Raw genomic sequence first — 6,196 nt, 5'->3', positions numbered from 1 at the left:
GGGGGTGGATAGAAAAGGGGTTTGGGGAAGGGGACAAAAACGAAAAGTGGGAAGGAAAAAAGACCATGCAAAATTGTTGGTCGAGGGTGAGTCCCAAAGGTTGGGGATTTCCCCCAATCATTGGGTCCCAGTCCCGCCTCCAAAAGCCCCCCCAGAAAAACAACGGCAAGGGTTTGGGTTTTTTTTTTTTTTTAAGCTTTTTAACACTCTTTTTACTAAAATCCACTTTCAGGGGCAGAAAAGTAATATTTTTGCCGTGTTGTAACAAAAAAAAAATCAGGGCATGTACATTGCCCCCGGCCGTAGTCCCGAAAAAAAAACCAGGCATGTGCGTAATGCCACCCTGGGGAAAAAGGGGTTAAAATGCGATATTATTAGTTTCATAATACTGCTTTTTCAAGGGTTTCTCAAAAAAAAAAAGTTTTTTTACATGAAATATAATAAAGAATTGTATTTCTTGTTTTGACAATTAAAACAAGAAAAGGTTATTGAAAAAAAGACAAAATTGGTGTTTAATTTATTCCATTTAAATCTAGATCAAAGGGTTTGTAGCAGAAGTTAGGGAAAATAAAATTTTTTAAATTTAAAGTTTCAGCCCAAGGGGTTCCCCTAAAATAGAGCTCCAAAAAATCGCGCCACATGGGAAATTACTATAGTTAACAAGCCAGAATTTTGAAATATAATAAAGATTTTTAGTTTGTACAAAGCCCCCTTGACCACACTACAGTAAATTTCCAGTTTTAATCTCCAACAAAACAAATTAATGCAAAATTAAATATGCTGTAACTCCTAAACTGAATATAAAATACACTGTTGGGGTCACAAACGGGGGAAAAAGCTAAAATTTGGGTACAACTATAGCCCTTAAAACAAACAGAAAGTAGGGCCCTAAAATTCTGCACTATATAATTTTTTTGGTAAAACAAAAGAAAAAAAAAAAAAAATTGATATAATTGTCTTTGCTTATCAAAACCAAGTGAAATCAGAAATTTAACAAGAAAAAAATCCAGAAAAATGCTTGCGTTCAGGATGACTAGGACAGAAAAAGTTTTTTGCGGACTCCAGAAACGTGAATGCTAAAGGAGCTTAATCATAAAAATCTCCAACTGGACACCATTTTTTAACGATGTTTCCAAACTTCCCAAAAAATTCCTTTATTTTTATTTTTTTGTAGCCTGAAATTATTTCATCTGGCCTTGTGAAAAAGTTGCTAGTCAATGCTTATTCGAAATTTTTAGATTTTTCATGAGGTTGGTGGGAACTTTTAAAATTTTTAAATATAACAAGTGTTTGGGGGGGGAAAAAGGGAAAAAATTTACCTCTTTCATCATGACATTGAACAAACCTCTCTAAATTGGGAAAAATTTTCTGGCCGCAATAAACACCCTTTTTGCCTCAAAAAATAGATAGGGGGGTAGAGTATCACATACCTTTTTTGTTCAAATACCCCCATGTTGATATTTTTCAAAAAGCAGATAATAAACCCATCTACATGAGGTTCTCAAGACGGGAAAAATGTCTGCACAATTTTAAATCCCACTGACCCCCACACCAAGAACTAATAATGGAGCACACACTTAACGTTTGTGAGCCTACCCTAAACTACCCCCCAAAAAAATCTCATTAAAAACAAAGAAAAATATTTACTTTGGTCTGTTCCTTCATACAAACGGGATGTTCGATCATTACACAAAAAAAGCAGAACCCATTTGGCAAATAACCATACACAATGCTTTCCCCCTTAGCTGTAAATTCTACACAAACCCATTTTATGGGTGGGTCAACTGTGCTGGAACAGATGTATTGAATGTGAAATGCTGCAAACAGAAGTGAGAGTGCAGATAACACACATGAGAAAAAAAAAACAAAACAAAAAAAAAAGTCTTACATCTTTACTGTTTAAAAAGATAAACACTAATACACTAAAACACTTAAACTAATGACAGTTAAAACACATGCAGGTGACAAATCTCTGCCGTCAGAGAGACCAACACTGCTTACAGGTACTCACAGGTACAAGTGCAGTGGTTCTGTGAACATCCAAGACAGAGAAATGAGATGAAAGTTACCAGCACAGCATGACCCTTTTTTTTTCTATTTTTAACAAAACTGGGGCACATTGTAAGATCCTATTACACAAGCTACAGATGTCTACACAAAATAGTTCATATACACAAAGGGGTGGAAATTAAAACCATTTTTAACAGTTAGCTTGAGAAAAAAATAGATAAGGGTTAAAACTTTTCACATAAATACTATAAGACTTTAACAAAAAAAAACATAAAAATAAAAGGAAAATAATGGTCAGCTTCCTAAAAACCAGGAAAAGAAAATACTGTTTGTTCACTTCATTACTGCTGAAACCCAAAATGAGCATTTTTTGCGTAAAAGGAAAAGTTTTTAAAAAAAAATTAAATATCTAAAATAGCTTTTCCCTATAAAGCTGTAACTTAACAAAGCTAATGAGATTATAGGTGCTTATATTTTGTTCTTACATTGTACATTTTAAAAAATACCCCCATAGCATCTATACCTTTTAAAAGATTGAAATTCCCCAAGAAAAAAAACAAACTCCTTTAAATTCAAGCACATGTCATTGATATACCTAACTATTACTTCCAGCACAATTTTTGGCTTTACATCCCCCAACCCACTAGCTAGGTCCTTCCCAAAACTCTTTGATAGTCTAAAAAAAATTTTGGTTTGATAATAACTGGGTTTTCCTAAAATAGCATAAACACAGACAGAGAGAGGCACTGGTTTAAACTTCAAAAGATTTAGACCTTATTGAAACCCAAACCGATGTCTAAAATGGAAACTGAAGCTCAATTGTCTGCCCCCCCCTTTTTTTTTCCCCCGTAAAACATAATAAAATTTTTTTTATTTAAGGCCCAAAGGTTTCGATATCACCTATACTGCACCTCCCCTCAACCCAAAACCCTTTGCTATTAAAACTGGCTGCCCCACCCACCTACTGACAGACCACTCACTGTTAATCCAATCAAGATCTTGCTCTTAGGGTTTAACTTCACACCATAGTTTACTTCCCGGGGACACGGGATTTCTTTGGGAGAGTATCTTTAAATTTAAAATTATTTTTAAGGAAAAAGTTATAAAAAATACAAAAATTTTTGTATGGGCAAATACCAAAGTTTAAATAACTAGTTTTTAAGGAAAAAAAATAAAAAAAATGAACATTGAGGAACAAAGCTTGCAACAGAAAAACTGTTTCACAATTCAAACTAAAAAATTGGAAATTTAAAAAAACAAACATCACACTGTTCAAGGCAAGTATTATATGTAGATATAGGTATATAGCATATATGTATTGTGTAGTATTAATAAAATTAATTTATATATATATAATATTATTATATATATATATTATATTATAATATAAAATTATAAATATATATAATATATATATATTATATATATATATATATATTAAAAATTATATAAAATACTACCACATACATATATCATATATCCCTTATTACTATAATCTTGTCTGAACTAGTGTAGATGTTTTGTTTTTTAAATTCCCAAATTTTGTATTTTTGGTTTGGGAAAAACAGTTTTACTTTTCAAGTTTTGTTCCTTCAATGTTCTTTTGTTTTTTTTGTTCCTTAAAAACTATGTTATTAATCTTTTTGGTTTTCTATAAAAGGGAAACATATTGTATTTTTAACTTTTTCCTTCAATATAAAATTTAAATTAATGATCTCTCCTAAAAAACTCCCGTGTCCCCGGGAAGCTAAAATGAGTGTGAAAGTTAAACCCTAAAATGCAATTTATCTTTATTTTTTAACATGGAGTTTGGTCTGTATGTAGAGTGGGGGTGGGGCGCCAGTTTTAATAGCAAGGTTAGTGTTTGAGGGAGGTGCGTTAGGTTTAAAATCAGAACCTTGGACCTTAAAATAAAAATTATATTAGTTTGTATGGGAAAAAAAAAGGGGGGTTTTAGACAAGAGCTTCATGTTACCTTTGAGAATACTGTGTTGGATTTCAACTAAGTCTAAGTCTTATGAATTAAATCCGTGCCTCTCTTGTCTGATTTTTGCTATTATAGGAAAACCCCGTTATTATCAAACAAAGTTTTTTTAGCATATCAAAAAAGTTTGGTAAGGCCAGCTAGTGGGTTGGGGCATGTAATGCCAAAATTGTGCTGGCAAGTTAGTTAGGTAATCAACTGTACATGTGCATTTAAAAAGGGAAATATTGTTTTTATTTCTTGGGGAATTTTTCAAAATTTTTTTTAAAGGGGATAGATGCTATGTGGGGGGATTTTAATCATGTATCAATGTAATGAACAAACTATTTAAGCACCTATAATCTCATTAGCTTTGTATATAGTTACAGCTTTATAGGAAGAGCTATTATAGATATTGAGATTTTTTTGAAACACTTTTTCCTTTACGCAAAGAATGCTCATTTCGGTTACAGCAGTAATGAGTGAACAAACATGTATTTACTTTGCCTGGCTTTCTAGGAAGCTGACCATTATTTCCTTTCATTATGTTTATTTGTTAAAGTCTTATAGTAATTTTATGTGAAAAGTTTTAAGCCTTATCTATTTTTTTCTCAAGCTAACTGTTAAAAAGGCTTTAATTTCCACCCCTTTGTGTATATGAACTATCTTGTGTAGACATCTGTAGCTTGTGTTAATAGGATCTTACAATGTGCACCAGTTTTGATTAAAATAGAAAAAAAAAGGGTCATGCTGTGCTGGTAACTTTCATCTCATTTCTCTGTCTTGGATGTTCACAGAACCACTGCACTTGTACCTGTGAGTACCTGTAAGCAGTGTTGGTCTCTCTCTGACGGCAGAGATTTGTCACCTGCATGTGTTTTAACTGTCATTTAGTTTAAGTGTTATAGTGTATAGTGTTTATCTTTTTAAACAGTAAAGATGTAAGACTTTTTTTTTTGTTTTGTTTTGTTTTTCTCATGTGTGTTATCTGCACTCTCACCTCTGTTTGCAGCATTTCACATTCAATACATCTGTTCCAGCACAGTTGACCCACCCATAAAGTGGTAGTGTAGAATTTACAGCTAAGGAAGGAAAGCATTGTGTATGGTTATTTGCCAAATGGGTTCTGCTTGTTTTGTGTAATGATCGAACATCCAGTTTGTATGAAGGAACAGACCAAAGGAATATTTTTCTTTGTTTTTAATGAGATTTTTTGGGGGGTAGTTTAGGGTAGGCTGCACAAACGTTAAGTGTGTGCTCCATTATTAGTTTCTTGGTGTGGGGGTCAGTGGGATTTTATAATTGTGCAGACATCTTTTCCTGCATCTTGAGAACCTCATGTAGATAGGTGTTATTTATCTGCATTTGCAAAATATACAACTATGGGGGTATTTGAACAGAAAGGTACTGTGATACTCCTAGCTCCCCTATCTATTTTTTGAGGCTAAAACGGGTGTATTATTGCGGCCAGAGAAGTTTTCCAATTAGAGAGGTTTGTTCAATGTCATGATGCAAGATGGTAAATATTTTACCTTTCCCCCCCACAGACACTTGTATATATTTAAAATATTAAAGTTACCACCAACCTCATGTAAAATCATCAAAATTTTCAGTAACTAAGCATTGACTAGCAACATTTTCACAAGGCCAAGTGAAACTAATTTCATGGCTACAAAAAAATAAAAATAAAGGAATTTTGGAAGCTTGGAACTTACATCGTTTGAAACTGGTGTCCAGTTGGAGATGTTTTTATGATTTAATGCTCCTTTAGTCATTCTACGCTTCTGGAGTCCGCAATAAACTTTCTTCTGTCCTAGTCATCCTGAACTGCAAGCATTTTTCATGGATTATTTTTCTTGTTAAATTGCCTGATTGCACTTGGGTTTATGATAAGCAAATGACAATTACTATCAATTTTTTTTTTTACTTGTGTTTTACCAAAACATTACATAGTGCAGAATTTCAGGCCATATCTTTCTGTTTGTTGCTAAGGGCATATAGTTGTACCAAATATTGAGCTTTTCCCAAGTTAGTGACACTAACAGTGTATTATATATTCAGTTAGGATTTTTGCATATATTATTATGCATTAACTTTGTTTATGTTGGAGATTAATTGGAAATTTACTGTAGTTTCAAGGGGACTTTGTCAAACAATAATACTTTATTATATTTCCAAAAATTCTGTGCTTGTTTTACTATAAATTTTTCCCCGTGGCAAAAG

The 6,196-nt window shown here is 32.8% G+C and overlaps 1 protein-coding gene across 1 annotated transcript in view; it reads left to right on the top strand.

Moving 5' to 3' along the window:
- LOC119590798 (bestrophin-2-like) overlaps positions 1-6,196 on the top strand; it is a gene marked incomplete in the record, with an annotated part of 93,777 nt that overhangs the window by 82,984 nt on the left and 4,597 nt on the right.

Source organism: Penaeus monodon, chromosome 3 (assembly GCF_015228065.2).
Source record: "Penaeus monodon isolate SGIC_2016 chromosome 3, NSTDA_Pmon_1, whole genome shotgun sequence".
Taxonomy (NCBI): Eukaryota; Metazoa; Arthropoda; class Malacostraca; order Decapoda; family Penaeidae; genus Penaeus; species Penaeus monodon.
This window is presented reverse-complemented; position numbering and strand designations above follow the sequence as displayed.